Source organism: Oryctolagus cuniculus, chromosome 11 (assembly GCF_051225735.1).
Source record: "Oryctolagus cuniculus isolate XC-2025 breed Fujian yellow rabbit chromosome 11, ASM5122573v1, whole genome shotgun sequence".
Taxonomy (NCBI): domain Eukaryota; kingdom Metazoa; phylum Chordata; class Mammalia; order Lagomorpha; family Leporidae; genus Oryctolagus; species Oryctolagus cuniculus.
Genome location: NC_142877.1, coordinates 55,969,624 through 55,994,345, shown reverse-complemented (window position 1 = coordinate 55,994,345; position 24,722 = coordinate 55,969,624). Strand labels below are relative to the sequence as shown.

Sequence of the window (24,722 nt, the reverse complement as noted above, 5' to 3'; positions counted from 1 at the left end):
TGGTTTGCGATCCAGCTCCCTGCTAACGCACCTGGGAGGCAGCAGACGATGGCCCAGGTGCTTGGGCCCCTGCACCCATCTGGGAGATGGAGTTTCTGTCTTCCTCCCAGTAGAGCCCTGGCTGTTGTGGTCACTTGGGGAATGAGCCAGTAGCTGCTCCCCCCACTCTCCCACTCCCTCTCCAGCTTCCAATCAGTCAATCTTTGAAAACAAATACAGAAAGTCAGATGCTGCTGTCCTGGAGCTCACAGTCCAGGCTGAAGACCTCACGGTGGAGGAATGCTGGGGTGGGGTTTTAGCAGATGAGTGAGAACCGGCTGGGAGACAGGGAGTTCCAGCTAGAACAGGCGGCACAGTGACCTACTGTTTCAAAGACGCTCTGACTTAATCACATAAAACTCTGAACCCGTGACCTACCCTCGTCTGTTCTTTCGTGTTGAAAAAATTGTATTGAGGCACAGTTTGCACACAGTAACATTTATCATTTGATTTACATTTTTCATCTGAAAGGCAGAATAAGGGGCCAGTTCTGTGGCGCAGTGGGTTAAAGCCTCGACCTACAGTGCTGGCATCCCTTATGGGCACTGGTTCGAATCCCAGCTGCTCCACTTCCAATCCAGCTCCCTGTTAATGCACCTGGGAAAGCAGTGGAGGATGGCCCAAGTCTTTGGGCCCCTGCACACATGTGGGAGACCCGGAAGAAGCTCCTGGCTTTGGATTGGCTCAGCTCCAGCCAGTGTGGCCATTTGGGGAGTGAACCAGCGGATGGAAGACCTTTCTCTCTCTCTCTCTCTCTACCTCTCCTCTCTGTGTAACTTCAAATAAATAAATAAATAAATAACTTTCAAATAAATAAATAAATCTTTAAAACAAATAAAGGAAAAAGAGAGAAAGGCAGAGTGATAGGGAGAGAGAGAGAGCCTTCATCCACTGGTTTGCTCCCCCAAACAGCCACAACAGGCAGAGCTTGGCCAGGCTGAAGCCAGGAGACAGAGTTACCATCTGCTGGTTCATTCCCCAGATTTCTGCACTGGGAGGCGAAGTCAGGAGTGTGGAACCCCATTCAGGTCTCCCACGTGGGTGCAGGGCCCAAGCACTTGGGCCATCTTCTGCTGCTTTCTCAGGTGCATTAGAAGGAAGCTGGATCGGAAGTGGAGCAGCTGGGACTGAAACCGGTGGCCATAAGGGATGCCAGTGTTGCAGGTAGCAGCTTTGCCTGCTACACCACAGCGCCGGCCCCTGGAGTGGATAAGGTATGAGGTTGGTGTTTTGGGGGGCATATGGTTGTCTGATTGTCCCATACCACTTGTTGCGAATCCTGTTGCTCCAGGTGTTCTATTCCTGGCTTCTAGTGTGATTCATTGATGTCCATTTCTCTCCTGGCGGTAATGCTGTATCTTTATGGTAATGTTAAAAGCAGATTAGGTGAGTTCTTCAAATTAATCTGCTTTTTCCAAAGGGCCTACTTCAGGCCTTTTGCTTTTTTTTAATATACACTTTTAGAATCCATTTACTGATTTCTCTATAAACACCTACAGGGACTTTTGATTGGGGTTGTGTGAAGTTTATAGACCAGGGCAGGTGTTTAGCCTGGTAGTTAGGAAGCTGGTTAGGATGCCTGTATCTGTGTCAGAGAGTCTGTACCTGGCTCTGGCTCCTGACTCCAGCTTCGTGTTAGCACAGACCCTGGACTGCAGTGGCGACAGCTCGAGTGATTGGGTTCCTGCCGCCTGTCCAGGGAACCTGGATTGCATTCCTGGCTTTTGGCTTTGGCACTGGGGAAGTGAGCCAGCAGGTGGGGAGTTTGCTCTGTCTCTCTGCCTCATAAGTAAGTAAGTAAATAAATAAATAAATAAATGATTTTTAAAAATATACAGATTGATTCAGAGAGAGTCAGCATCATTTTTCAAAAAGATTCCATTTGATGGGGTCGGCGCTGTGGCACAGTGGGTTAAAGCCCCAGCGTGCAGTGCCAGCATCCCATATGGGCGCCAGTTCAAGTCCTGGCTGCTCCACTTCCGATCCAGCTCTCTGCTATGGCCTAGGAAAACACTGGAAGGTGGCCCAAGTCCTTGGGCCCCTGTACCAACATGGGAGACCCAGAGGAGGTTTGAGGCTTCTGGCTTCAAATCAGCTCAGCTCTGGCTGTTGTGGTCATTTGGGGAGTAAACCAGCAGATGGAAGATCTCTCTCTCTCTCTCTCCCTCTCTCTCTCTCTGTAATTCTGTCTTTTAAATAATCCTAATCCTAATCCTAATACTAATCCTAATCATAAACAGATTCTGTTTGAAAGGAAGAGTGACAGAGAGGGAGAGACAGAGGGATCTCCCATCCACGGGTTCACTTCCCAGATGGCTGCATTGGGCTAGGAGCCCAGAACTCCATCCAGGTCTCCCACATGGGTGGCAGGGGGCCCTAGCACTTGGGCCACCTTCCACTGCTTGCACAGGTGCTCAAGCAACTGCTTTCCCGGGCACATTAGCAGGGAACTGAATCAGAAGCAGTGCAGCTGGGACTTCCACCCTGCCATGGGATGCCAGGCATTGCAAGCAGCCGCTTAACCCACTGTGCCACAACGCCAGCCCAAAAAGTTAGCACCTTAACAACACTGAGTCTTCCAGTCTATGGACTCAGTGCCTCTTCTAATCGGATAGTTTTGCTATGGTTTCTCTCATTACTGTTTTGTGGTTTTCAACGTACAAATCTTGCATTTTTTTTTTGCTAGTTTGATTGGAAGGTATTTTGTGTTTTCAAGCTGATTGTCAATGAGATTGCATTTCCAATTTCACTTTCCAGTGTTCATTGCTAGAATATAGAAATGTAATTGATTTTTATGGGTTGATCATTTGTCCTGCAGTCCTACTAAGCTCTTATTAGTTCTAGCGGCATTTGTGTAGGTTCTTTTAGGTTTTTATTTCTTCTTTTTGTCTAATGAAAGTTGCATGCCTTTTATTACTTTTTCTTGACTTACCACCTTGTGTAGCCTCTCTTGCACAATGTTGACTAGCAGTGGTGTAACTGAGTATCTTTACTTTGCTCCTGATTTTTTGAGTGGCATTCTGATATTAGCTTTTGGTGTAGGTACTCCTCATCAGGTTGAGGAAGTTGCCACCCTCCTACTTGTAGTTTAACAGGAGTTCTTAATCATGCATTGACATTTACTTTTTTTTAAAGATTTATTTATTTATTTATTTATTTATTTACTTACTTGAAAGAGTTGCACAAAGAGAGAAGGAGAGGCAGAGAGAGAGAGAGAGAGAGAGAGAGAGGTCTTCCATCCGCTGGTTCACTCACCAATTGGCCACAATGGCTGGAGTTGCATTGATCTGAAGCCAGGAGCCAGGAGCTTCTTCTGGGTCTCCCACGTGGGTGTAGGGGCCCAAGGACTTGGGCCATCTTCTACCACTTTCCCAGGCCATAGTAGAGAGCTGGATCAGAAGAGGAGCAGCTGGGACTTGAACTGGCACCCATATGGGATGCCAGCACTGCAGGAGATGGCTTTACCTGCTATATCACAGCACCGGCCCCAATGACTCAATTTCTTTAATACATACAGAATGGCTTGGGTTACCTTACTCTTTTGGCATGCATTTTGGTAGCTGGTGTTTTTTTAAGGAATTTGCCCATTTCATCACCTGAGTTGCCAAATTTATAAGCCACAAGCTGTTCACAGTATTCCTTTATTATCCTTTTCTATTCTTATCATTTCCCCCATCTTGTTTAGTTTAAAAAATTTAATTTGAGAAGGAGGTGAAGGAGGAGGAGGAGGGGGAGAGAGAGAGAGCGAGTGAGCGAGCTTCCGTCCGCTAGTTCACTCCTCAAATGCTGAAGACTTCAGACCCTGGCTGAGGCTGAAGCTGGAGCAGGGAGCTCCGTCACGGTCGCCCAAGAGTCCAGCTACTTAGGGTCAGCCTTGTGGTGCCGTGGGTTAAGCCCGGCCTGTGATGCTGGCGCCAGTTCTCGTCCCAGCTGCTCCACTTTGAATCCAGCTCCCTGCCGGTGGCCTGGGAAAGCCGCAGAAGATGGCCCAAATGTTTGAGCCCCTGCCACCCTGTGGGGGACCCCTTGAAGCTCCTGGCTCCTGGCTTCTGCCTGGCCCATCCCTGGCCACTGTGGCCATCTGGGGAGCCAACCAGCAGATGGAAGACCTCTCTCTCCCTCTCTCTCTCCCTCTCTCTCTGTAACTCTGCCTTTCAAATGAAGAAATCCGGGTTTGTTTGTTTGTTTTCAAAACCCAGCTAGTTGAGCTGCCACCACTGTCTCCTCCCAAGGTCTGTATTAGCAGGAAGATGCAGGCAGGGGCTGGGACCAGAAATGGAACCAGGCACTCCTGTGGGACACAGGCACCCACTAGCCCACCCCTCTTACTCTCCTTCCAGTATCCATAGGCTCTGCGGTAATGTCCCGGTCACCTCACTCACTGCTCACTGCTGATTGGGCAATTGCGTCCTCATCCCTCCCTTCCCCCCTGCCCCCACTGTCAATCAATCTGGCTTGAAGTTTAACCATATTGATCTTTTCAAAAAAACCAGCTTTTGCTTTCATTGGCTCTCTACTGGTTTCCTGTGGTTTTTGTCATTGGTTTCTGCTCTTTTGTTTATTATTCCCTCCCCTCTGCTTGCATTAGTTTTCATTTGCCTGTTTTTTTTTTTTTTTTTTTTTTTTAATCTGGGAGCTTAGGTTTTTATATCACGGCTTTTCTTGTTCTTTCTTGTAAGTGTTCAGTACTATACATTTGTAAGTACTGCTTTATCAGTATCATCCTAATTGCTCTTTAAATTATTTGCAAGGCAAAGAGAGAGAGTGGGAGGGAGAGAGAGAGAGAGAAAGAGAGACAGATCTCCCAACTGCTGGTTTGTTCCCCTGAATGCCTACAACAGCCAGGGCTGCCCTGGGTGGAAACTGGGATCCAGAACTCTACCCTGGTCTCCTGTGTGGGTGGCGGTGACTCAGGTCATCAAGCCTTGGACTGCTGCCTCCCAGGGTGTGTATTAGCAGGAAGCTGGAATTGGGAGCAGAGCCTGGACCTGAGCCAGGCTCTGTGGAAGGGTTCGTGGGCGTCCCGGGCACGTTGTCGTAACTGCTTGGTCCAGAGTCCCCTGCTGTGTCCCATAGTTTCTGATTTATTTCAAAGTATTTTTTTAAAATGCCCTTGCTACTTCTTTTTAAAAAGATTTGTTTATGTATTTGAAAGGCATAGTTACAGAGAGAGAGAGAGAGAGAGAGAGAGAGAGATTCTGTTTGCTGGTTCATTCCCCAAATGGTCACAACAGCTGGAGTTGAGCTGATCCAAAGCCAGGATCCAGGAGCTTCTCCAGGTCTTCCACACGGGTGCAGGGCCCCAAGCATTGGGGCCATCTTCCACTGCTTTCCCAGGCCACAGCAGAGAGCTGGATGGGAAGTGGAGCAGCCGGGTCTCAAACCACTGCCCATAAGGGATGCTGGCACTGCAGGCGGCAGCTTTACCTGCTATGCCACAGCGCCGGCCCCACTGTGACTTCTTTTTACCTAATGGTTATTTAGAAGGATGTGTTTAATTGCCAAATATCTGCACATTTTCCCAGATATTATTCTGCCTTTGATGACATCATATTTGTATGATTTCACTTCTTTTCAGTTTGATGACTTGTTTTTTCAACCCAGAATGTGATCTATCTTGACGAATGTTCTCATACCCTTGGAAAGAACGTGGATCCAGCGCTGGGTGAAGGTGGATTCTGCTATCACTGGGTGCAACTTTGTTTGTGTCAGTTAGGTCACATTGGTGGCTAGTGCTATTCAGGTCTTATGTATACTTGCCAATTTTTCAGCTGTTTGTCTTATCAATTACCAAGAGAGGAGTATTGAATTATCTAAGCATTATTTTCTTTTTTAACATTTTTAAAAATACAATTTCTTTTATTTAAAATTTATTTAGTTGAAGGCAGAGTGAAAGAGAGGGAAAGGGGCTGGCGTTGTGGTACAGCGGGAAAGCCCCAGGCTGCAGTGCCGCATCCCACGTGGGCTCTGGTTGGAGTCCCCACTGCTCCACCAGTGGATAGAAGACTCTCTCTCTAGCTCTGCCTTACAACTAAATAAATAAATCTTTTAAAAAAAGAAAGAAAGCAAGAAAGAGAAGGAGAAAGAAGAAAAAAAATCAGAGAGATATCTTCCATTTGCTGGTTCATTCCCCAAATGGCTGCAAGAGCCTGGGCTGGGTCAGGCTGAAGCCAGGAGCCTGGAGCTCCATCCAGGTCTCCCACCTGAGCGGCAGGAGCCCAAGCCCCTGGCCGTCTTCTGCTGCTTTCCCAGGCACATTGGCAGGGAGCTGGATTGGAAGCAGCGCCGCTGGAACTAGAACTGGCTGTTAGATATGGGACGCCAGAGTTGTAAGTGGCGGCTTAAGCCACCGCACCACAACGCCAGCCCCTCCAAGTGTAATTTAGACGTGTCTATTTTTCTTTTCAGTTGTGTCAATTTCTGTTTTATGTTTCTAACAGCTCTGTGGGGGTGAGTGTTGTGTGTCCTGGGTTGAGCTGCTGCTTGTGATGCCTGCATCCCGTATTGGAGGGCCTGGATTCTGGTTCTGCCTCCACTTCCCACTCAGCTTCCTGCTGGTGTGCACCCTGGGAGGCAGCCACACGATGGTCCCAGCAAGTGGGCCCCTGCCTCCCATGTGGAGACCTGGATGGGAGACCTGGCTGCTGCGGCCATCTGGGGAGTGAACCAGAGTGGATGGAAGATCTCTCTCTCTCTCTCTCTCTCTCTCTCTGACTTTCAGGTAAATGAAATAAAAAACCTTGGAGGCCAGTGCTGATGGCTGTTGACGCCTGCGATGCTGGCATCCCCTATCAGAGCGTAGGTCCTAGGCTCTACTGCTCGGCTTCCAGTTCAGCTCCTGCCAATGCACCTGGAAAAGCAGCAGGTGGTGGTGTGAGGAGTTGGGCCCCTGTCACCCATGTGGGAAACCAGGATAGAGCTCCTGGCTCCTGGCTTTGGGCTGATCCAGGCCTGGCGTGTGTGGCCATTTGGAGAGTGAGCTAGCACACGACAGATCTCTCTCTCTCTCCCTCTATCTTAACTCTGCCTTTCCAATAAATGAAGAACTCTTTAAAAAAGAGGCTAAGGAGCTCTGTTGTTGGAGGCGTGCACACTGGGTCTGCTCACCCTGACGCCGTGGCCGCTTCCAGCGTGTGCTCCAGCTGTGTTCCCGTGGTCCTTCCTTGTTTTGGAGCCCCCCCACCCCACCCCACTGCTGTCGCCCTAAGTTGTCATCACATCATCTCTCTCTCTCTTTTTGAAGATTCATTTATTTGTTTAAAAGGCAGAGTTACAGAGAGGCAGAGACATAAAGAGAGAGAGAGAGAGGTCTTTCATCCGCTGGTTCACTCCCCAGATGGCTGCAATGGCCGGAGCAGGGCTGATCCAAAGCCAGGAGCCAGGAGCTTCCTCCAGGTCTCCCACACAGGTGCAGGGGTCCAAGGACTTGAGCCATCTTCTACTGCTTTCCCAGGCCATAGCAGAGAGCTTGATCAGAAGCGGAGCAGCTGGGACTAGAACCAGTGCCCATATAGGATGCTGGCACTGCAGGCAGTGGCTTTACCTGCTACGCCACAGTGCTGGCCCCCAAATTATTCTTAATATAAAATAATTAGGTCCTGGGCCTGGTGCTGTAGTATAATAGGTTAAGCCTCCTCCTGTGGTACTGGCATCCCATATGGGCACTGGTTCAAGTCCCAGCTGCTCCACTTCTGATCCAGCTCCCTGCTAATGCTCCTGGGAAAGCAGTGGAGGATGGCCCAAGTCCTTGGGCCCCTGCCCCCACATGGGAGACCTGGAGGAAGCTCCTGGCCCCTGGCTTTGGATCGGCACAGCTCTGGCCATTGCAGCCATTTGGGGAGTGAACCAGCAGATAGAGGATTTCTTTCTGTCAATAACTCTGACTCTCAAATAAATCTTAAAAAAAAAAAAAAAAGCAAAAAGAAAAATAGAATCGAGGGCCGGCGCCGCAGCTCACTAGGCTAATCCTCCGCCTGGGCACCAGCACACCGGGTTCTAGTCCCAGTCGGAGCACCAGATTCTGTCCCGGTTGCTCCTCTTTCAGTCCAGCTCTCTGCTGTGGCCCAGGTATGCAGTGGAGGATGGCCCAAGTACTTGGGCCCTGCACCCCATGGGAGACCAGGAGAAGCACCTGGCTCCTGGCTTCGGATCAGGGCGGTGCGCCGGCCGCAGCGGCCATTGGTGGGGGGTGAACCAATGGAAAAGGAAGACCTTTCTCTCTGTCTCTCTCTCTCACTGTCCACTCTGCCTGTCAAAAAAAAAAAAAAAAAAAAGAGTAATAGAATCGAATTATTCTTTTTTAATGGTAAAGACCCAGAACCTGGAGGCAGCGGACGAGGCCCTCCCCTTCCCCATCTGCTCCTGCACCTGTCTCCCTCTTGATTCCAGTCTCCTGACCCAGGGTCTTGGCACAGGCAACTCCCCACTCCGGATCATTCTCTTCCCTCCTTACAGCGTCTTCTGCTAACTTACTCTTCCTTCGTATCTGAGTCCAAGTATTCTTACTCCCTCAGGGAAGTTCCCTGCCTCCTCCAGGTCTGGGCCAGGCGCCTTTGTCCTCTCACAAAGATCACGTTTCTCTTGTTAACATGATTTATAGTATGGGGCTGGTGTTGTGGCATCCTGGCATCCCGTGTGGATGCCGGTTCAAGTCCTAGCTGCTCCACTTCCGATCCAGCTCTCTGCTATGGCCTGGAAAAGCAGCAGAAGACGGCCCAAGTCCTTGGGCCCCTGCACCCATGTGGGAGACCCGGATGGAATGCCTCGCTCCTGGCTTCATTTGGGGAGTGCAGCCATTTGGGGAGTGAACCAGTGGATGGAAGATCTCTCTCTCTCTCTGCTCCCCTTTCTCTCAGTAACTCTGCCTTTCAAATAAATAAATAAATCTTTTAAAAATACATGTTGGTGAGATCGTTCTAGCTGGCTATAATGAAGGGACAAGAGTGGAGGTTACTGAGCCCAGTGGGCGAGTGATGACGAGTGCTCTGACCGAGAGAACCCGCGGAAGGCAGCGAAGAAGACTCGGGAAATGTAGAGGATGGAGGGCTGGCCTTGGTGTCTAACAGGGTGTACAAAGAAGCAGCGCACAGCAGCGACAATGGCCCACAGCTCTGCGCACGGGGATGTTCCAGGCCTGACTCCACCGGCTGTACACATCCCGCCTTTTCACCCTCACAACCCCCCAGCGACGCAGGCTCCAGGACCACCCCCAGGATGTGTGTGTGTGTGTGTGTGGGGCTCCAGCCCTCCCTCTCCTGTTGTCTACCAATGATGTCACTCTGAGACCTGTAGAGGGACAGCCAGGGGATGACTGCAGCTCCCATGAGTACCTGCAGATGTGGGTCTGGAGCCATTGCCTCCCTGGCTATGAATGCGATCAGCTAGAAGGAGCCTGACTTTCAAGGCCAAGATTCTTTTTTTTTACCCCCAAAGATTTATTTGAAAGGCAGAGATACAGAGAAAGGAGGGGATGGAGAGAGAGAGAGAGAGAGAGAGAGAGAGAGAGATCCATCAAGTGTTTCACTCCCCAAATGGTCACAACAGTCAGGGCTGGGCCAGTCAGAAGCCAGGAGCCAGGAGCTTCTTCCTGGTTTCCCACATTGGGGCAGGTGCCAAAGCACTTGGGCCAAATTCCACTATTTTCCCAAGTGCATTAACAGGGAGCTGAATTGGCACAGTGAATTAAGCCTCCACCTGCGGCACCAGCATCCCATATGGCTGCTGATGGTTCGTGTCCCGGCTGTTCCACTTCCAATTCAGCTTCCTGCTAATGCACCTGGGAAAGCAGTGGAAGATGGCCCAAGTGCTTGGGGCCCTGCACTCACATGAGAGACCCAGATGAAGCTCCTGGCTTCTGTCTTTGGCCTGGCCCTGAGTGTCACAGCCATCTGCGGTATGTACTAGTGGATAGAAGGCCTCTGTCTGCCGGCGCCGCAGCTCACTAGGCTAATCCTCTGCCTGCGGCACCAGTACCCCAGGTTCTAGTCCCGGTTGGGGCGCCAGATTCTGTCCTGGTTGCTCCTCTTCCAGTCCAGCTCTCTGCTGTGGCCTGGGAAGGCAGTGGAGGATGGCCCAGGTCCTTGGGTCCTGCACCCGCATGGGAGACCAGGAGGAAGTACCTGGCTCCTGGCTTCGGATCAGTGCAGTGCGCCGGCAGTAGCAGCCATTTGGGGGGTGAACCAATGGAAGGAAGACCTTTCTCTGTCTCTCTCTCACTGTCTAACTCTGCCTGTCATAAAAAAAAAAAAAAAAAAAGGCCTCTCTTTCTCTCTGTCTCTGCCTCTCTCTTTCTCTGTAATCTTAAAAAAAAAATGGTGGGGGCAGCAATGGAGACCCTTCTGGGCACCGAGCAACTTTGTTGACTGGCAGAAGGGAAAAGGTGACAGGGTCACCTGTGCCCCACACCTGCTGCCCTGGTCTCTCCTGCCCTCCGAGGGGGCTCCCTCTTATCCTTCAGAAGCCATCTCCATTCTTCCTTAGTTGACACCCCCACACAGCCCCCGGCCCTGCTGCCTCCGTTCCAAGAGCCCCCAGGCCCCGCCTTGCTCTGGAGTCTGTCTCTTCTCAGTAGAGAAGGCCCACAGGTGGGGCTGGGAGGGGCGCGAGGACCTGTGCACCTGTGAAATGGGCATCCGCCCCCAGGCTCCCAGGTCAGGCTCTGCCCACCAGGGGGTGCTCGATCAGAGGAGGCCCTGCTGGCACGGCCCGGCTGCCGGCCCGGTTCCTGGGAGCTGCCAGCAGGGCCCGCTGGGTCTGGCCCGCAAGACTCCACCCCCAATCAGGACCTTTGCCCCAGCCCTGATGGCTCTGGCCTCCGTTGCCATGGCTACTCCTTCATTTGGGGAATAAACAGAGCTCTTCCTCCTCCGGTCCAACTCACTGACACCCAACTGTCTCCCATGGGGCTGGCTGGAATTTCAAGTGTCCAGCCACCCCCTCAGTCCCCAGGGGAGGCCCAAGGACGGTGAGTCACCAAATTTAGGTCCCTTTCCACCCCCTCGTGCCCCATCTATGTGCTGCTGGTTTGAGTTGGGGCGGACGGAGGGCTGGGACTCACCTGGACCCATTGGCCGCACTGGGGTCTGGATTACCCGCCGCGGGGGAGTTGTTTCTGGCCTGGGGTGGCCTGGTTTCAACCCTTGGTATCCCTGAAAGCAGTCACAGCTTCTTTCTTTCTTGTCTTCTGGATCCTTCGAGTGGGGGGTGGGGACAGAGGAAAAAAGGAAGGGAGGGGAAGGGAGGGGGGCTCAGACTCCCCAGGGTAGGACTGAATTCATTCATTCATTCAGTGAATCGAAGCAGCTCCTGGGCTGGCCGCTGAGGCAGACCCAAGAGGCCTGCTTTTTAGGGAGGTGTTTTGGTGCCTGGTGCCAGGGCCACCACTTGCTGGCCAAGCTGCGTCTCGGAGCCTTGGGTTCCCGGTCTGTGACCGAGGACAGGGAATGCTGACCTGCCAAGGTCACTGTGAGGACCCAAGGGAGCAAATAGGAAGAGCGTGGCCTCAGCTGTCCATGTTCAGTGCAGGGTTGGTGGCCGCCCCCGGGGTTTACAATCAGGGAGGGAACTCGGCCGTGCCCAAGGGCAAGCAGCACCCAGCCCAGGGGTGGGGATCAAAGGCTGGCTCCCGGGGTCTCTTGGGAGCAGCCACTTACAGCAGTTACAGCAGGCATGACTGGGGCAGGCTTGGTGGGGGAGGGGCCAGGTGTATGGTTTTCATTCAGTAAATGTTTGCAGAATGAATGAGGTGTCCTGGAGCCAGGGCCTGCGGGAAGGGTAAGGTTTCAGCAGGTGCAGGTGGGGGTGGGGAGGGTGCCGCAGGAAGAAGGGCAGGGGTGGGGTGGGGAGGGCAGCTGGTACCAGGTAGGGAAGGCTCAGCCTCAGCTGGCCAGTGAGGAATTTGACCTTTATTCCTTTATTCTGGAGGCAGTGGGGAAGGGAGAGGATCAAAGCGGTGTTTGTAGATCAGTGCGGCTGGGCACCAGTGGGGCATCTGGGAGTGGGTGGGTGGGGGAGGGGGGACAGGGACAGGCCCATCCCGGGAGAGTGTGGACGTGTCCAGGAGGCTCAGGCAGCCCCCCCACCCAGGGGCTGTTTCGCACCTGCACGAAGTGAGGAATTTCTCGGGGGTGCAGGGAGCGAAGGAAAACACTACCTCCTTTCTCCTCCTTAGCACCTGGCTTAGGGCTCAGGACATTGGCTTGGGAGGGAGGAGGCGGCTAGGCCGGCTGCCTGCTCCCACTGCTGGCAAGGCCTTGAATGCTGGGTGGGCGAGAGAAGGTAGCAGGCCGCACACCCAAGAGCCCGTCCCAGAGTGAGAATGAAGGCGACAGCCCCAGAGCCCACGGGTCGGGACAGGATTCTGATCTGAGGCTGCCTACGGGACACGGGGCATCCTCCCGACCTGTGAGGCCCCATCCTCCTGCCCCTACCTCCATCAAACAGGCTCCCGGTTCACTTCTGACAGATCGCACGGATCGCACGTCCCAGGGTGATCCGGGCACGCAGCAGGGGCCCGCTGCCCGCCCCCAGCCCTGAGTCAGCCTCAGCTTCCAGAAGCCAGAGACGGCTCTCCTAAGCGCTGTTGGAGGCGGGGGCGGTGGCGATAAGGCTGATAGCCCCCGCCTGGCTCTGTCTGACTCAGCCTTTCCCAGGAATTCACAGGAAATCACAGAATAGGCCTGGGAGCCCCATTCCAGAAACCTGCTCAGCACCTCCTGCCTCACCCTGGCCTGCTGCCCCCTCCCCCACACCCTCAGCCTGATCACCCTCTGCAGTGCGGGCAGGCCTGGCCCTGTGTGGGACCCTCCTGTTTCAAAGGCTCTGCCCCCTGCCCCAGGCAGAAAGAAGGGTCAAGAGAATCATTTCTGGGGCTGGCACTGTGGTACAGCGGTTTAAGCCGTGAGCCTGCAGTGCCGGCATCTCTTATGGGTGCCGGTTCGAGTCCCAGCTGCTCTATTTCTGATCCAGCTCCTGGCTAATGAGCATGGGAAGGCAGTGGAGGATGGCCCAAGTCCTTGGGCCCCTGCACCCACGTGGCAGAACCGGAAGAAGCTCTTGGCTCCGCCCTGGCTGTTGTGGCCACTTAGGGAGTGAACCAGCGGATGGAAGACCTCTCTCTCTCTGTCTCTCTTCCTCTCTCTCCTCTCTCTGCCTCTCCTTCTCCCTCTGTGTAACTTTCAAGTAAATAAATAAATTAAAAAAAATAATAATCAGAGTGTGCATTTGGTGTAGCTGTTACAACACCTCTTAGGACGCCCACAACCTGTGTTGGAGAACCTCGGTTCGAATCCCGGTTCTGCTTCCAGTTCCAGCTTCTTGCGCCCTCAGAGGCAGCAGGTGGCGGCTCAAGGAGCTGTGTCCCTGCCTCCCATGTGGGCGCCCCGATGCAATTCCACACTCCCAGTTTTGACCTGGCCCAGTCCTGGCTGTGGTGGGCATTTGGAGTGTGTCTTTCAAAGAGAGAAAATTAATTTAGTAATTTCAACAATCAAGGATCTAATCCCCACTACTACTGGATGCAGAGGTCAAACGTCCCTCCCCTTTGGGACGCAGAGAGGAGAAGTGACACTTTCCCCGTCACAGAGTTAGAGACCCAGTGGAGAGGAGAATCAAGCTGGGATAGGATCCTCAAATTTGCTTTCCTGCTGCTCCACATTGTCCCAGGAATTGTGTAAAGAGAATCCTGCCTGGATTTTGTTTAATTCTAGCCACGCATCCGAGAACAGTTGCTTCTCGTCACAAATTCTGGAGGGCTCTGGAGGAGGTCACAGCTCTGCAGAGAGGGAGGAGCCTAGGACCAGGGAGGGGGCAGAGCCCGGGGGGGCTCCTCAAGCTGCCCTTGGTCAGTTGCTGGGCCCTCGGCTGCCCGGGTCAGCGGGGAGCTCCTGCAGGCCTTCCGGGAGGCACCTCCTTTCGCCAGGGGTGCCGGCTGGCCGCAGGCATATCTTGCCCGGCCAGGGAATCTGCAGTCCCGTCTCCTGACTCCCGCTGCCTGTCTCTGGCGAGCCCCAGCGCAGGGGGAAAGGTGACTCTGGGTGGCCGCCAGGAGAGCTGGCCGCCACTCTGACTCTACGCTTAGGCTGACCTTAGGAAATGTGTGGAAAGTTCTGGAGCTTCCGTATCCTTGGCTGTAAAATGAGGCTGTGTGTACTTTCCTCGTGGGTTTCATTGTGAGGATTTAGTGGGGTTGTAAAAGTCCCAGGGAGTGCCTGGCATAGCCGTCCTCTAGGGACAGGGGGAAGGGAGGAGCCAAGAGGCAGCAGGGTCAGTGCCGGAGTGCCTGCAGCTCAGGCTACCTTGCAACCTTTAGGCTAGGTCCTCGGCTCTAAAATGCATAGGACACGTCTTCCTTCATAGCTCCGGCACGAACAAAACTGTAATCAGCACCTTAGGAGAACTCCTTGGCCCGGGAATTGCCTAGGCTTATGTCCAGCTCTGGGAAACCCAGGTCAGAGCTCAGAGCGCACAGTGCAAGGCTGCAGGCTAGAGGACTAGAGGGAGAAGCCTGGGAGCGCGAGGCTGCCTGGAGGGCTTCCTGGAGGAGGTACCAGAGGCTGCAGGGGCAGAGAGGGAGGCCAGGCGGAAAGAGAGTTTGCGTAGGAGCTGACAGCCGAGTGGAAGAGGATGCAGCCCTGGGGGAGCTGGGGGTGGAGGGTTCCTGTGGGAGATGTGGGAGCTGCCGGCCTGGCACTTTGCCTTCCGGTGCCACTGAACACTGAGCAGGAGGCTCTGGTCTGGGAAAGAGATGGCTTTCCCTCCTCTGCCTCCCATGTTCTAGAAGCTACTTCTGTTGCCCAGGCTTCTCCCAGTGCTCCCTGGCCGGTCACCTGGGCAGGAGAGAGGCTGGGGTGTGGCCCTGGGGAGTGGGTGTCTCAGCCTGGAGTTTGGTGAGGAATGTAACAACGCAGAATGCCTGGTGTTGCCATGGCAGCGAGCCCAACACATCCTGGAGGCAAAGCTGGCTTGAGCTGGCCCAGGCCCAGCCCCTACTCACTGTCCAGGTCAGCAGATTGTTTCTCCAGGACCTATGCGTGGGTCACTGTGTCAATCGTGTCCATGTTTGGACTTGTCTTAGCCCTTACAGTCCAGGGAAGCTGGGAGACTGTCTCCGCCTCCCTCTCTCTCTCTCTAAGATGTATTTATTTATTTGAAAGTCATAGCTAGAGGGCAAAAGGGAAAGACAGAGAGAAAGAGAGAGGGGAGAGAGGTCTTGATCTGCTGGTTCACTCCCCAGATGCTTGCAACGACCAGGGCTGGGCCAGGCTGAAGCCAGGAGCCAAGAATTGCATCTCGGTTTTCCACATAGGTGCCAGGAGCCCAGGTGCTTGGGTCATCATCCATTTCTTTCCCAGGTGCATTGGCAGGGGGCTGGATCGGAAGCTGAGCAGCCAGCAGTGGCACTGTTAGGGAGGAAGTTAGAAATTAGCCTATGTGTACGCGAGGGCCCTAAGGACAGCAAAGCACTCCTTGGAAGCAGCCCCGTATTGTACACCGCAGAGTCCTGCCCAGGCCCTGATAGATTTCAGGAGGCCCCAGCCTTCCCCCAGGGAGGGGCCCTAAGGGAATGCTCTTCCACGCAAACCCTTTGTCCAGGAGAAGAGAGAGAGGGAAGGAGAGACAGCGGGGTGCACTGGCCTCCTTGCCCTCTAAGCCCCAGTGTGAGCGCAGACTGTACGCTCAGCGCTCAGCGCTCGCCTGAGCCGCCCCCCGGCCTCCAGCAGACCGGGGACCCCGGCTTTCCCTGTCTGAATGATTGGGCACTCTCTCTCCCCCTGACTCTGTCTGGAGAGGTGCACGTCTGTTCTCACGGATGCCCTGCCCCCTTGCTGACCCCTCTGCCTCACGTCTGGGTTCTTCCTTGCATGAACACCAGGACCTATTCCACTCCTCTCTGCTGACAGAACGGGGGCTCGGATGTGGGATGCTGAAGTCGCAAGCAACTCCAGCTGCTGGGTGCTTCTAATAGTGTGGCCAGGGCAGCCAACGAGACAGCAGGTGCTAGCCTTGGGGAGCTCTCCAAGTCCCTCAGGTAGCCCCAACACGGGACAGGTAATCTGGATGAGTGAGTGTCCTGTTTCTACTCTGGGTTATCGACTTGATCGCTCCTCTTAATGAAGAACATTCAAAGACTGCTCTTGATGACCGGACAGCAGGGCCAGCGCTGTGGCCTCGTGGGTTAAGTTGCTGTGTCTGACGCCGACATCCCATGTGGGTGCCAGTTCAAGTTCAGGCTGCTCCACTTCTGATCTGGCTCCCTGCTGATGCACCTGGGGAAGCAGTAGAAGATGGTCCAAGTGCTTGGGCCCCTGCACCCACGTGGGAGACCCGGAAGAAGCTCTGGCTCCTGGCTTCAGCCTGGCCCATCAATGGCCGTTGTGGCCATTTGGGGAGTGAACCAGCGGATGGAAGATCTCTCTCTGTCTCTCCTTCTCTCTCTGTAACTCTGCCTTTCAGATAAATAAAAACATAATAACAATTGGACATCATCTCTCCACGACAGGATTAGACTTGGGTTCAGAGTCTAACTCCGTCACACCAACTGAAGACCCCGGAGTGTCAGTTTTCTTATCTGTAAAATGGGGTAATGCTACCTCCCCCTGGGTTATGTTAGGACTAGGAGTAACCTGCGGGAGAGCTCTGACGCTTCAAAGGAACTCAGTCGGTGAGAGCCACCTCTATCGTCATCCTTCTGCCCATCACCGCCGCCACCGGTCAGCAGCAGCAGGGCAGGGTCTCGGGCTGAGTTCGAGAAGGGGGGTGAGCATGGGGGGCAGGGCTCCATTTGCATGGCTGGCTCCCTGGCACCTGGATTTGCAAAGTTCTGGTTTGCATGCAGGCAGAGTTTTGCCTGTTATCTCCTTATGGCTCTCCTAGAGACCCCTCCTCCTAGTCCCGCTGTCACCTCAAACTTCTTTGCACCCTCCACACCTCAACACCTCTGAGCCCCCACCGGTGGGCCAGGCAGGCACTGCAGAGAACAGGAAGTGCCCGGGACACTGCCCTGTCTGCAAGGAGGTTGCCGTATCAGACACGTGTTTCAGAGTGGTGCTGGTCACATGGCCTGGGTGCGGGTGGTGAAGACCATGCGGGATGGGGGAAGCTGCGTGGGGTGAGGCTGCAGGGCAGGCAGGGCACGGGCAGCGAGGGGTGCTGGGAGCCGTAGTCACAGGGATCGGAAGCCCACGGGGGCCAGGCCCAGGCCCCTTCTCTCTCACCCATGTCAGCCCGCTGAGCTGCTCGTTACGCGCATTCAAGGCCTGGTGGACGCGGGCACTGTGTCCCTGGCAGAGTCTCTGAGTTTAGACGTAGTGCACATAGTAGGCCCTCAGCAGCACACATGGCGGTTTTAAGGCAGCCCCGTGGCGGGAGAGACGTGCAAAGCCAACGAGGCAAGGGCGACCCCTTTACTCTGCAGCGTCTGCTCTCGGATGCCTGGAGGGGCTGTCCTGTCTCCGAGAAGCTGGCGCTGAAACTGCTGGGCTGAGCGCGGCGGTGAGGGTAAGCCCCGTGGCCCACGGCCAGGTGCGTGCACCAGTGTGGTGCCCAGGTGCAGCAGGTAGCTAACCGGAAGTGCATCTGTGAATCACTCTGGACTCACAGCCCTGCAGTCAACGGCCACATCCTGTTGGCTGTGCCCCATGCCTCCCTGCCCCGCCCAGGTCACCTCTAGTTTTGTCCCTTGCACCCAGCGCCTTACTTTCCAAGCTCCGCCTGCCCAGGGCCTCTCCCGCCCCCCTCTGAGGTCCTACAGCCTGCGCTGAATCTCTTCTTTATCTGAGACCCAGACTGTGTTGACAAGGCACAGAAGGCGGACTTGGGGCAGGTAGAATCTGTATTTATACGAGGGCTCCATGTGGACGCTGCTATCTTTACATCTCTGTATTTCCGGGTCTTTATCTGTGTACTTTTGCATGAATGGGTGTAACAAGCAGCTGTCATTTCTGCCTGTATGGACAAAGAGAATCCCATCTTTTTGCGCCCCCCCCCCCCGCCTTATTTATTTGTTTGAAAGGCAGAGTTTCAGAGAAGGAGAGGCAGAGGCAGAAAGGGAGACAGAGACAGAGAGATTTTCCATCGCCTGGGTCATTCCCCAAACGGCCACAACAGCCAGGGCAAGGCCAGGTGGAAGCCGGGAGCCAAGAGCTCCTTCCAGGTCTCCCACATGGGTGCAGGGGCCCAAGCACTTGGGCCATCCTCTGCTGCTTTCCCAGGTGTATCAGTAGGGAGCTGGATTGGAAGTGGAGTAGCCAGGTCTCAAACTGGTGCCCACATGGGCTGCTGGTGCTGCAGGCGGCAGCTTTACCAGCTACGCCGCAGCCCCCGCCCCTTGCCCTGACTTCTGTACTGGGTGGGGCTGACTGCTCCTCCCTTGGGGCCTGGCGCCTGCCTTGGTTCTAATGCAAACAGCATTCTGTTCCCTCGTCACAGGCATTGGCTCAGAGATACGCAGCCTGAAGACTCAGCCTGGGACCATCAGCTGGAAGCATCGGGAGAGATGCACTCCCGCGGTGGCGGCCTTGTCACAGAGTGAATGTGACCTGTCCCAGGATGAAACCACAGCAGAGGGAGACAGAGCTGAGAGAAGTGGAGAAAGTGGTCCTGGTGACGTCACTGAGCCCTCACCTGGCTAGGCTGAGAGCTGGATGCGCCCCTGAACCTCCCAACTTCGGGAGCTAATAAATGATGTCTTGTGCTGCAGGCTGTTTGAGCTGGATATGGGGAGTCCTGGGCAGGAGCACGCCTTTAGTTAGCCTGGTGGGGAACATGCCCACATCCCCACTGGAGTATCTGGGTTCGACTCCTGGCTCTGATAAACACGTGGGAGCCCTGGATTGAGTTCCTGGCTCCTGGCTCCTGGCTCTGGCCCCAGCCCAACACCAGCTGTTGTGGGCATTTGGGGTATAAACCAACAAGAGGGAGACTGTCTCTGAATCTGTCCTTCTAATAAGTTTCTAAAAAAAAAGTTAGAGTCAAATTCAAAGATAAAATGAAGGGGCTGGTGTTGTGGTGCAGCAGGTTAAGCCACGGCTTGTGACACCAGCACCCCACAGCGGAGTGCTCCTTCACGTCTTGCCTGCTCTCCCTCGGATCCAGCTCCCTGCTAAGGTGCCTGGGAGAGCAGCAGAGGATGACCCACATACCTGGGCCCCTGCACCCTCCTGGGAGACCCAGATATGGAGTTCCTGGCTCCTGCTTCTACCTGGTCCAGCCCTGTTATGGGCATCTGGGGAATGAACCAGTGAACAGAAGAGCCCCCCCCTTTCTTTCTCTACCCCTTTCTCTGCCAATCTCTGTTGCTCTGCCTTTCAAAAAATAAATAAGTCTTAAAAAAATAAAAACACTTGCTAAAAAAAAATACCTGCTTGGGATCCACACAGGTCCCCTGAGACTCGCGTGGGTGATGGTGGCCAATAGCAACCCTATCTGAGGAGCACACAGGGATGGCGTGATGCCCGGGGACAGTGGGTTTCTGGTGGGCGGGGGTGGGTGGGTGGCACGGCTGGCCTTGGACGCCGGCAGTGGGCAGTGAGGGCCTTTATGGTGGGGGACTGCCTACCAGGAGCTGAGCCGCCCCTCTGGGTCTGTCAGTCCTCCGACTGTCCATAGCCCCTGGCCTGGCCCCACCCACCTTGCCCAAAGGAGAGCAGTGCTGGCAGGAGTGGCCTCAGCTGCGGGTGGGGGCAGGGCCACGGAGACTCCAGAACCCCTCTCTGAGCACTGCCCACCCACATGTTTGGGCCAGTGCTGTGCAGCTCTCCGCTCTATACCAGCTGTGGACGCGTCTCTGGTCCTGTGCGTCGGGAAACCAAGAAAAATGGCCCTTCTCGTCAGCCCGGGCGGGGGCGGGTGGGTGCGGGGCAGTGGCCAGGAGCAGGGAGAAGGGGGCGCACTGCTGTGTGTGACCTTGGGAGTGTGTGCATGATTACAGCAACTGCTTTATGGAGTTCATATGAAGATGAAGTGAATTAATATTTGCAAAGCACTATTTGCCCTAAGTATGACCACTACGGTGTGGGATTCAGTGACTTTATGTGTTTGCGCATCTCCTCCTAAGGCTGGGAGCCTACGCTGATTAACCCGTTCCCCAGCAGGCTGAATTAATGACAGCTGGCTGAATTAATGACGGCTGGTTGAATTAATGATGGCTAACGCTCACTTCCTAACCTTCAGGAGACACCTTGCCTTGGGCAAAGGAGCTGGGAGCTTCCCTCCTGCACCTGAACAATTTAAGAGGAGCCCCCCCACGCCCAGCCCCCTGCTGCCGTTCCCCCATTTACCGGCCAGCACCTGGTGAGCACCCAGTGGAGAAAAAAGTTGGACCTGGTGAATTCAAAGAATGAGGAACAAAAGACCTCTCTCTGGTCCCTGCCCCACTCCCACCTTGGGCCTCAGGTTCTCACCCAGCTGGAACTCAGAACAATAGACCTTGGGTCACAGCAGCTGGGGCTGGAGCGTGGGGGCTGGGAACACAGAGACCCTTCAAAGGTGCCCTGTTTTCTGTGTACAAAGCCCCATGGTGGTGGGCCGTGGACCACGGGCTTTCTGAGTTGGCAGGGTTTGGAAGCGCTTGTCCAGATCCCAGGGCACAGCTGGTGAGCGAGCTGGAGTCCCCCACCCCAGCTTGCGGGCGTAGTTTGCTGGCCCTCCAGGCGGTCCGCTCGCGTCCTAGCTGGCTTGGATCATCAGAGGCACCGCTCACCGTGAAGAGAAAAGACACATTTGCTAAGCATTAACTGTGCACAATTTTGGCCTGGAGCACACGGCATAAAATCAATAATCAGATCAACTTTATTATTCATGGTGAGGCTTCTGGAGGGAGGGAGAGGCCACCCCACCATCTGTGGCTTCCCGCTTAATTGCTTGGTCGCCTCTCTGCTAGACTCAGCTATTTCTATGCCAACCACATTGCAAATTGCCCCAGCTTTTAAGGTGATGGCTGTACCTTGGGGGGCATCGCTCTAACTCAGAGGCGGGGAGTCTGTGTACCTTCCCTGCTCTCCCCTGGCCCCTGCGTGCCACGCAAAGCCCCTGCTCATCAGATACAATTCCCGCTTTCTCCTTCCGTACGGCTTTCCTGAGCTCGCTCTCACATGCCGTGCGATTCCACAATGTGCACTGTGTTCTCAGACTTGTGCCATTTCACCATCACGTTCACCCCCATCACTCCACCTCCCGCCTCTCGGCCCTGGACAACCACCAGGCTCCTTTCTGTGGCTTTGCCTGCTCCGGGCATTTCTTCTGCATGGGCACCTGCAGCAGGTGGCTTTCTGGGACCTGCCCCCCTCCCGCCCCTTCATCAGATTGTTTTCCAGGTTCACCCAAGGGCTGGCACTGTGGGGCAGCAGGTTAAGCCACTTCCTTAGACACCAGCATCCGATGGTGGAGCACAGGTTCGAATCCAGTGCTGATGCGCCTGGGAAGGCAGTGGAAGATGGCCCAGGTGCTTGGGCCCCTGTACCCTGTGGGTGACCCAGGTGGAGTTCCCTGCCCTTGGTTTAGGCCCAGCCCAGCCCAGGCCTTTGAGGCCATTTAGGGAGTGAATCAGCAGGTGGCAGATCTTTTTCTTTGTCTCTCTGGGTCATTCTGCCTTTCAAATAAATGAAAATAAATCCTAAAAAACAAAACAAATAAACAAACAAAATAAACCAACTAAACAAAAGGTCCACCCAGACTGGCATGCATGGATCCTCAGCTTTTTATTTTTTTAAAAAGATTTATTTGTTTATTTGAAAGGCAGATATGAGAGAGAGAAAGAGAGAAACCTTCCATATGCTGGTTCATTTCCCAAATGGCCTCAACAGCCAGGGCTGGGCCAGGAGCCTCTTCCGGATCTCTCACACAGGTGCAGGGGCCCAAGGACTTGGGCCATCCTCCACTGCTTTCCCAGGCCACAGCAGAGAGCTGGATCAGAAGTGGAGCAGTTGAGACTCAAACCGGAGCCCATAGGGGATGCTGGCATCTTAGGCGGTGGCTTAACCCGCTGTACCACAGGGCTGACCTCCCTCAGCGCTCTTTCTTGGGGAATGTAATCCCCTGGGTGGCTGGGCCACCTCTTGTTTGTCCACTCATGGCTGCGGGATGTTGGCTGGTGCCCATTCTTTGGCACGGTGCTGCCGTGAATATGGTACCCCCAGCCCTGGCTGCCGGGCAGAGCCTGTTGAGACCATCTCTTCCCGTGCCCGTGAGCACCAGCAGGCACCCTGCCTCCTCCTCCCTCAGCCCCGGCCCTGCCTCCTTGGAGCGCTCTCCAGGAAAAGGCGGTTCGGGGCTGAGCTGGCTGGCCTTTTGTTGGAGCCGTGGCTGGCTCGTAGACCGCAGCACCACCAACACAGCCTTGTAAGGAGTTGTACCTGCCGTCCCGCCCTGTCCGCTTTGCTCTCTCCTCCCCACTTGGCCCTGGTCCCGTGGGCCTTTCCCTTCTGCCTCCACCCCTGGGCTTCCAGGCAGGAGCCATTGGAGAGGGGGCAGCCCGGCGGGGAGGGGCTGGCGGGGGTCCCTGGACAGCAAGGAGCTGACAAGTGAGACGCAAATGCTTTCAGCTCAGGCCAGGCCGGGCTGCCCAGGAAAGAGGCCCTTGCTCTGGGTGAGGTCAGAGCCAGCCACCCCCCACCCCGCGTGTACTCCCCCACGGTGCCTTGCAGCCCCTCTTGTCCTCACTGTAAGCTAGGGACACTTTTAGAACCAGGGACCCAGGTAGCTGGGGGTAGGGAGATTTCGGGAGGGGCTCTGGGTTGCTGTGGGACACTCCTCTGGCTGCACAAATGGGGACCCGGGTGGGGGTGGGGGCGGCCCCTTCCCTCTGAGCCCCCTGCCCGGCGGTGTGGGGGAGGGGAGAAAGGGAGAGCTGGCTCTCACTTGCCAGGGCTGCCATACCTGTTTGACCAGCACCTCTCTCTCTCTCTCTCTCTCTCTCTCTCTCCTTCCGCCTCCCCTGTCTCAGGTTTGGCATGGGCCCAACCCTGTGCGTTCTGGTCTTTTGGAAGAAGCCACTTCGCCCTGCTGGGGGTGGGTGTTGGCGAGGGGAGGGGGGCAAGTGTTCCCACCACAGCTTTGGAACATTAGGCTTTGTTGAAAGGGGTTGGGGGAGGAGGGCCCCGAGTTAGCAGGTTCTAAGTGGATTTCCCTCTGCAGACGGGGCCAGGGCTGGAGGAGGAGGGGGAGGGGGAGGGGTGTGGCTATGGTGTCCTCGATGGGGGTCCCTGGGTTTTTCTTTCTGGAAGGGACTTCAGTGTGTCTGTGTCTTTTGCCCCCCCCCCCCCCCGGAGGGAGCTTCTGGGTGTCCCTCTGGGTAAGAGTCCCAAGTGCCTATCCTTTTGGGAGCCTGGTGTGTGTCCTGGAGGACTGGATGCAATCCGTGCACCTGCTGCCTCCCTGGGTGGGGGCTGTGTGCCACCTTCCCTCTCCCCAGGGCCCCTGGGTGTCTGGCACCTGTCGGCCCCCTTAGCTAAGCTCCAACCCATCCAGTCCCTCCACAATGCCCCGCGGTGTCTTCCAGAGAACCCAGCCCCAGCCATCAGGTAATTGCAGGCGGAATCTCTGCCTTGGGGACCCAAACCTCTGCCTTCCACCCACAGCCTGCCCCGCCTGGCCCCACCCAGGCCTGCAGCTCCCCAGTCTCTAACCTCCCACGGGGCAGGCCGCGCCCTGGCCTGCTCTCCTGACTCACTCAGGTAATGGGTTCAGGGAGACAGGTGCAGGGACTCTGGCTCTGGCTCCAGCTCCTCTGGCCAGCTGGGGGCCTGGGCAGAGAAGAGGATCTGGTGCCTGGCACACCAGCGCCGCCCACTCCACCCATGCCCACCACACTGTCTCACTTCCCACGAATGACCCACGGGGAGCCGTGGGAAGGATGTCCAAGACTCCCAGTGCAGCTCCCCTGTACCAGTGCCCCACCCCACCCCCCACCCTGCCTTCCCTGCCTCTCAGCCCCGGCTGTGCATTCTCTGCAAGGCTCCCAGTGCCCAGCGTGGCCCAGGGACTCCTGGGATCTTGGGAGGAGTGTGGGGCACTGGGTTGGGCCCAGGAAAAGTGCTGTTATTAGATCTGTATCTCCCCTCAGTACAAACCCAGAGGGATGACAGCCAACCTGTGTGTGTTTCATTCATTCCACAAATATTTACCCAGCCCCCCTTGGCAGCATACGAGGCACGGGGGGTGGGGGCTACAGCAGGAACTTGGAGAAACACGGCTAAAGGTTGACCTCACAGCCGAGGCTTCAGAACCCAAGGGTCTCCTAAGACCCCTGTGGCTACTCAAAGCAGGAGGGTGTGTCTTTGGGGTGTCTGCTGCCCTGACCGCCAGGGGCCCCCTTCCTGCCGGGTTTCCCAGGCCTGGGTGTATTCCCCACAGGCGGGAAGCAGCCAGGACGCCAGCGTCCGGCCGACCGCGCAAGTGTCTCCATAGCTTGCGCGCTTGGTCCACCGCCCACGGCAGGCCAGGCGGGTTCCTTCCTTCTTGGAATTCCTTTCCTGGGTTTCTGGGGTAGCTCGGGAGTGGGCTCAGGGCTGGGGCCGGCTCCGGGGTGGGAGCAGCTCTCTGCTGCCCCCACCTGAGTCCTCTCTGGAGGTGGCAGGTGTCGGGTTAGGCCCGGCCCCTTTGGACCTAGCCACTCAGGTACGAGGCCTTTCTCCCTCCCTGTGGGCTGGGCTCTCCGCTATAAAGGGCCACCCCTGGGAGCTGCTCCT

General features: G+C 55.4%; 1 long non-coding RNA gene across 1 annotated transcript; it reads left to right on the top strand.

Annotated features, from left to right (window-relative positions):
- Window positions 1-10,655: 10,655 nt before the first annotated feature.
- Window positions 10,656-18,735, top strand: LOC103348274 (uncharacterized). Its single transcript, XR_016216753.1, has 2 exons — window positions 10,656-11,002; window positions 18,466-18,735. It is a non-coding gene; the product is annotated as an uncharacterized LOC103348274 (long non-coding RNA).
- Window positions 18,736-24,722: the final 5,987 nt, after the last annotated feature.